At 35.3% G+C, this 6,000-nt stretch overlaps 1 pseudogene; it reads right to left on the reverse strand.

Moving 5' to 3' along the window:
* Positions 1 to 3,887: 3,887 nt before the first annotated feature.
* On the reverse strand, positions 3,888 to 4,817 carry LOC114042123 (annotated as a pseudogene).
* Between the last annotated feature and the right edge of the window lie 1,183 nt (positions 4,818 to 6,000).

Genomic DNA, 6,000 nt, shown 5'->3' on the forward strand with positions numbered 1-6,000 from the left:
ATATATTTACATTGAATGCTGATATTTGGAAATTCCAATGTGAATAGAGCATCTACATTGTAAAAGAAAAATGGTCGGATGAATATGGATCATTTTAGAAGCTTATACTTTGAATTTGTTTACCCAATTACAATTTAAGATCATTAATAATGTATTTTATTATTAATTTTTATTATTTTTTCAGTTAATAGTTATTTTCTTCTTTCCCTCCCACTCTGCCCACTAGTAAAGAAAAAAAAATTGTTGAATGAATCTGAAAATTAAAGGAATAAAAATTCCTTCACTTTCCATATCCAAAATTGTGTGTCTTATTCTATCTATTCAGTTTGCCCATTCTTTGCTGGGTGGTAGATAGCATTCTTCATTATCACTCCTCCAAAATCATGGCTGGTCATTGGATTCATCAGAGTTCTTAAGTGTTTGAAAGTTGGTGTTTTACAATGTTGTTATTCTAGAAATTGTTCTACTCCTTCTGCATCACTTCATTCAAGTCTTTTGCAGCTTCTTTGAAACCATACCTCTTGTCATTTTTTATGGAACCAGGGTATTTCATCACATGCATATGCCACAATTTCTTCAGCCTTTTTCTAGTTGATGTTTACTACCTTAGTTCCCAGTTCTTTACCACCATCAAAAGTACTTCTATAAATAGTTTTATACATATAAGTTCTTTTCCTCTTTTTTAACTTTTTGAGGGATATGGTTAATACTGGTATGATTGACTCAAAACCTATGCAGTTTAGTGACTTTGGAGGAATAGTTTTAAATTGCATTCCAGAATGGCTGAATCAATGCATAGCTCCACAAAGAGTATACTAATGTGCTAATTTTCACACAGTTTTTCCTTTTCTTTATTTCTAATTTAATGATACTTAGTAATCACTATGTTACTCTTAAGATGCAAAAATCCTTGCCCTAAAGGCAAAGCTTACATTCCATTAAGAAGAAAATGTATGCATAGATAAATGTAATACAATGTAGAATGCAATGGGCAAAGAGAAGAAATCCAGACAAATTTTGAAGGAAAATTAGGAGTAGTTCCAGATTTCAAACTACATTACAAAATAATCTTACTAAGTAAATTAGGAAAGCATGGGTAAATGCACCTGTTAGATATATGGATAAGGGAAGAATGTATTACCAAACAAGGGATAGAAAGGATCATGGGAAATATAATGGATAATTTTGATTAAATGAAATTTAAAAGTTTTTGTACAAATGAAACTAAAGCAGCAAAAAATTAGAAGGAAATCAGGAAATTGGGGAAAATTTATACAAAGTTGATAAGGGGCTCATTTCTCAAATATATTCAAAATTGGGACAAAATTATGAAAACAAGAGTCATTCCCTAATCAATAAGTGGTCAAATGATATGAAGAACCAGTTTTCAGAAAAAGAAATCAAACCTAGTAAAGTTACATTTTAAAAAATGCTCTAAATCACTACTGATTAGAGAAATGCAAAGTAAAACAACTCTGAGATACCACCTAATACTTATGAAATTGGGTAACGTGACCTAAAAGGAAAGAGACAAATTCTGGATGGTGCGTGAAAAAATTGGGACACTAATGCATTGTTGGTGGAGCCCTGAAATAGTCAAACTATTCTGGAGAATAATTTGGAATTATGCCCCCCCTCAAACTATAAAACTGTGTATAACCTTTGACCCAGCAATACCACTGCTAGGTCTATATCACAAAGAGATCAAAGAAAAGGGAAGAGGACTTAAATATACAAAAATATTTACAACAGCTCTTAGTGGTGGCAAAGATTTGGAAATTGAGGGAATGTCCATCAATTGGGGAACGACAAGACAATTTGCGATATATCATTATGACAGAATACTATTTTACTAAAAGAAATGACAAGCATGGTGCTTTCAGAAAAGCCTGGAATGACCTATATGAACAGATGCAAAGGTTAGGAAGCAGAACCAAGAGAACATATTACATGATAACAGAGATATTGTAAGAAAAATCAATTGTGAAAGAGAACTATTCTGATGAAGACAATGATCTAAAACAGGAGTGGGGAACCTGCAGCCTTGAGGCAACAAGTGGTCTTCTATTTACTTGGTTTTGGCCTTTTGGCTGAGTTCAAGTTTTGCAGAATAAATCATTTTATTAGAGAGATTTGTTCTGTGAAGTTTGCATTGACAAAGGGCCACATGTGAGGACCTAGAGGGCTATCTGTGGCCTCAAGGCAGCCGGTTCCCCACTCCTGATCTGAAACAATTGCAAAGTACCCATGGTGAAAAATGCTATCTACCTACAGAGAGAACTGATGAGCTCTGAGTGTAAACTGAGGCAAACTTTGTTTCACCCTTTTTTAATGCATATGTATGTTCTCTTTTATAACATGGCTAATGAAGAAATATGTTTTGCATGACTTTACTTGTATAGTTTATATCAAATTGCTTGCATTCTTGAAGAGGGAGAAAAGGAAAAAGAGAGGGAGAGAATTTGGAACTCAAATTTTTGAAAAACAAATGTGGAAAATGTTTGCATATAATTAAGAAAAATTTAAGGAAATACATTTTTTAAAAATTGGGAGAGAACAATTTCAGCTTAAAGGGATCAGTGAAGATGTTTAGGTGATGGCATCTGAGTTCAGCCTGAGTTGAAAAAGAAAAGAGGAATTTAGAAAACCAGAGATGATGAGGAAATGAATTTAACGCATTTGGAACTATCTGAATAAATTTATGAAAATAGAGGAACCATAGACTTAGAGCTGAAATACATCATAGCCTCATTAATTTATACCTGAAAAACCTCAGAGATCGTCGAGTCTAAGACTCTCATTTTATAGATGAGAAAACTGAGATTCAGGGAGACGAAAGGATTTCCTCAAAGTTACACAAGTATTAAATAGAAGAGCTAGGATTTGAATCCCTATATTTTGACTCCAAATCCAGTACTTTTTCCCCAGCTATTCATCAAGTCTAAAAATAATAAATAATATTGATACAGCTCTTTTAGATTTAAAAGACACTTTACGTGCCTATTATCTCACAATCTCCACAATTATCCTGTGAGAAAGGCAATATTATTATCCCCATTTGAGATATGGGCATACTGAAATGGACAGAACTTGGATGAATTGTCTGGGGTCACATAGCTAATAGATATCTGAGGTAGGATTCAAACTCAGGCTTTCCTGACTCCAAGTCCAATGGTCTCTCCATTTGCCTTTAAGACAAAAGCAGCAGCACAGATTGACTGCAAAATATAATGTGGATAAAGGAATAAAGTAAAACATGGATAAAAACATGTGGTATTAGATAATGAGACTGGAAAGAACCTTAAGCTTGAAGGTAAAATATATTGTTTTCTCTTTTTCCATTTGTCATAAGGATCTTCTAAAACTTTTGGTAGGAAAATGGCATGGTTAAAACCTGGACTTTAGGAGAGCTATGTATGAAGAGTAGATTGCATAGAAGAAGGGAGCAAGACATTGGAAGCAAATAGAGTAATTAGCTATGCTCTAAATGACATGAATGATGGGGACGTGACCTGGGATATGTGATTTGAGTGAAGAGAAGGGAAATGGTGTGAGAGATATTGTGGAGTAAAGATCAACAGAATTTGGTTGACAACTGATTCATTGGGAACAAATGGTAAGAGGACAAAGACAACTAAGCTTATGGTGAGTGAAAGGGTGCTGTGTGCCCCCATACTAAAATAAGGAAGTTGAGAGTAAAGGAGGTGTGATGTTGAACAGAGGCTCAAGTTGGCCACAGAGATCCATTCTAGCTCTGAGATTCTGAGTGAAAATCATTCTATAAATACAATAACTGATTCATAGAACCTAAATTGTCTTTTACATCACATTTTAATACTGGATTTTTAGAAAATTACAACCAAGTCACGTGGACAAATTACAATTATTTATTTACTGAATGGAAACATTTTCTTGAGGTGTGTTTTGAAATCCTTGTTGCGTAGAGTGTAAATGAGAGGGTTTAAAGTGGGGCTGATAGTGGTGCATAGGCCAGCCACTACTTTGACATTATCCGTGGAAGACCCAGAGCCTGGGAGAATGTAAATGTATATAATTGTGGTATAATATGTAGTGACCATGATGAGGTGGGAGGAACAGGTAGTAAAGGGTTTTTCTTCTTGTCCTCTGTGGTGCAGATCTTCAGGATGCTGGAAATGATGAAGCCATAGGACACCCTAGTGAGCACAAAATTAATCACCCCAAAGTATATGTCTGCAATGATGATCATAATATTGTTCAGGTATGTGGAGGTGCAGGAAAAGCAGTAGCAAAGAAGGGATTTCACACAAAAAGTGATTAATTTTATTTGGGCCACAGAAGGTCCACTGAATCATAAGGCCACTGTGTACTGATGAGTTGATGGCACGAATGATCCACACACTACCAACTAAAAGGATGCAAACCATTCTGCTCATCATGGTAGTGTGATGGAGGGGATGACAGATAGTCACATACCTCTTATAAGCCATGGCTGTGAAGAGCAGCTGTTCAGTACTCAAAAGCCATGTATAGAAATACAACTGAGCAATGCACCCAACATAGAGGATGGATTTCTTGTCTGCAAGGTTCTCCAGAAATTTGGGCAGAATTGTGGTTATGCTGCCAATATCTAAGTTGGCCAGATTGGCAAGGAAAAAATACATGGGATTATGGAGACCTGAATCTAGTCTTATGGCCACCACAATGTGAGCATTGCCTACCAGGGCTATGAGGTAAAGGAGGAAGAATATGCAGAAGAGGGCAAGCTGAAGTAGATGTGCCAAAGAGAAACCCTGAAGGATAAACTCAGTCACTATTGTTTGATTGCTCACTGCCATTTACCCAGAAGATGCGTTCTAGATCCACCAGTGGATATCTTTCAAATGAGAAGCTCCCTCACGTGGTAATAAATGAGTGAGCTGAACTTTAGCAGAAACAAAATGTACAAATTTACGTTAAAATTCAAAAAATTATTTGGGGTACAAACAGGTTGGAATACATATACACAAAATTAAAATTGTTGCTAACTGGTGAAAACATATGTTGAAAATAACAACATTAGCATTTGTCCCAAATGAGATTAATGTAAAATTCATTCCCTAAGCAATACCTTCTACCTCTAAGTGATATCACATTTTAAACATACACATTCTTTTCTTGAACCACTCTCTTTCATCTGTTTCACACTATACCTCTTTCCCATTGTTTTGCCTCTTTGAAGACAAGGATCATATATTATTTATATTACTTCTTCCTATTAATTGTAATAAACATTTATTAGGTACCTACCATGTACCAGGTGCTGTGATAAGCACTGGGGATACAGATAAGAAAATGACTGGCACAAATAGTACAGAAAAAAGAGAAACTAACCACTGCCCTTAGAATCTGAAGACCTGGTTCTGAGTTGCGGCTCTGACACTTTTAAGCTCCATGATCACATTTAATAAACAAATGTGACCTCTTTGAGCCTTGGTTTTTCCATCTGAGAAAAGGATACTATTAAATTTTATATCATAGACCTGGATCTGGAAAGATTTAGAAAAAAGAAAAAGAAAAAAAGGACATGGTAACAGTTCCAGGTGTGGAAAGGAATGCTTATAATTATAATTATTAATATTTTTTAATATTAATAATTTTAATTATTAATGGTTATAAATATAAGGAAGGATTATAATTATACATAAGGGAGTAAAGACTCTGTGTCTCAGCTACAAGGGAGATAGAAACACTAGCAGTTTTGATTGCAGGATAGCAGGAAACATGTTTATACTTCCAGGTCCATGGAACTAGCACATGTGGTTGCAGGGGAGCAAGGTCCATTCCTAGTTAAAGACCAGAGCATAAGCCAGAAGAGCAGTGACCACACCTCTTCTTGAATCAGACCAACCTGAAAGCACAAAAACTTACAGAACTCCAGAACAAGCTCTGAAAACAACAGTACATTAAAAAAAACTGAAGCTTGGGAGAATGCCCAGGAACAGAGCCTAACTTTAATATGAAGCTCAAAGTCAAGTCATA

The sequence above is a fragment of the Vombatus ursinus genome, unplaced genomic scaffold (assembly GCF_900497805.2).
Source record: "Vombatus ursinus unplaced genomic scaffold, bare-nosed wombat genome assembly UNPS02014264.1, whole genome shotgun sequence".
NCBI lineage: Eukaryota > Metazoa > Chordata > Mammalia > Diprotodontia > Vombatidae > Vombatus > Vombatus ursinus.